This window comes from Eurytemora carolleeae, unplaced genomic scaffold, assembly GCF_000591075.1.
Source record: "Eurytemora carolleeae unplaced genomic scaffold, Eaff_2.0 scaffold1159, whole genome shotgun sequence".
Lineage (NCBI taxonomy): Eukaryota > Metazoa > Arthropoda > Copepoda > Calanoida > Temoridae > Eurytemora > Eurytemora carolleeae.
In genome coordinates this window covers 49562-50787 of record NW_019397255.1, presented here as the reverse complement: position 1 = coordinate 50787, position 1226 = coordinate 49562, and positions in this window count along the sequence as shown.

Here is a 1226-nt window from a genome sequence, read left to right as displayed (position 1 = left end):
AGATACAGATATACAGATACAGATACAGATACAGATATAGATACAGATAAAGATACAGATTTAGATACGGATATAGATAGATGCAGATAGAGATACAGATACAGATACAGATACAGTTATAGATATAGATACAGATACAGATACAGATACAGATACATACCAAGCGGCCAAGTCTTGTATTGGGAAATCTCTTGAAGTTATGAAGAAGAATAAAAAACTTTTTTCCTCCGACATTAAAACATCTAAGTTCTTTCTCCTTTTTCTCAACCTAAATTTTTTAAAAATTTATTGAAAAAATTTCTTAATTAAGACTTCGCAAACGTTTACGTATAAACTAAAAGTTTATTTTCTAGAATCGGATAAAATGGCCTTTTTTTCGTCTGCTTTGTAGAAATGTACGCATCAATAAACCTTTTGTTCGTAAAACAAAGATAGTTACGGCAAAAGAAATTGAGCCATCTTTGTTTAGAAATTGAAACGATACCATGAATCGTTTTGTGTTTTAGACCTTGTGTGTGACCTTTACTTTGACCTTGTCTATGTGGATTCATGTAGCAGAGACAAGGAAGAAAATTGTCAGAATTTAATACTTTTCTCGTAGTTTTAATGAGTTTATTGAGGCTTAAATGATGGGTAACTTTATTTACGTTGTCAGTAAGTACCTTGAACATCAACCTTTTCCCATACTTTGACCTTGACCATGATGCCCATGGACCTGACCTTTAATTTGACCTTGACCATGGTATCCATGGACTTGACCTTGACCTTGATATTGATTAGAACCATGAACTTTACTTTGACCTTGGCCATAATGCCCATGGACTTGACCTTGACCTTTATATTGATTAGAACCTTAATCATAACCATGAACTTTACTTTGACCTTGACCTCCATATTGATTAGACCCTTAACAATGAACTTTACTTTTACCTTGGACTTGAATTTGACCTTGACCTTTAAACTGATTATATTGAACTATTACCTTTGTTTGAGAGATTGCAACCTCTTTACTATCTTTACTGTGCCCGTTGACTGGAGCTTTCCCTTCATCAGATAAGGATTCCTTAACATTTAGAAATTGTTAGAAATAATGAACATTTGGTTCAAAATATAAAGTTCTGTTTCCGTGTTATATTTCATATATATCTAGCATTTTATTCGTAACATTCAGTTTTACATATTTTTATTCAACTTCAAAGAATGAGATATTACAATTAAGCAATCAC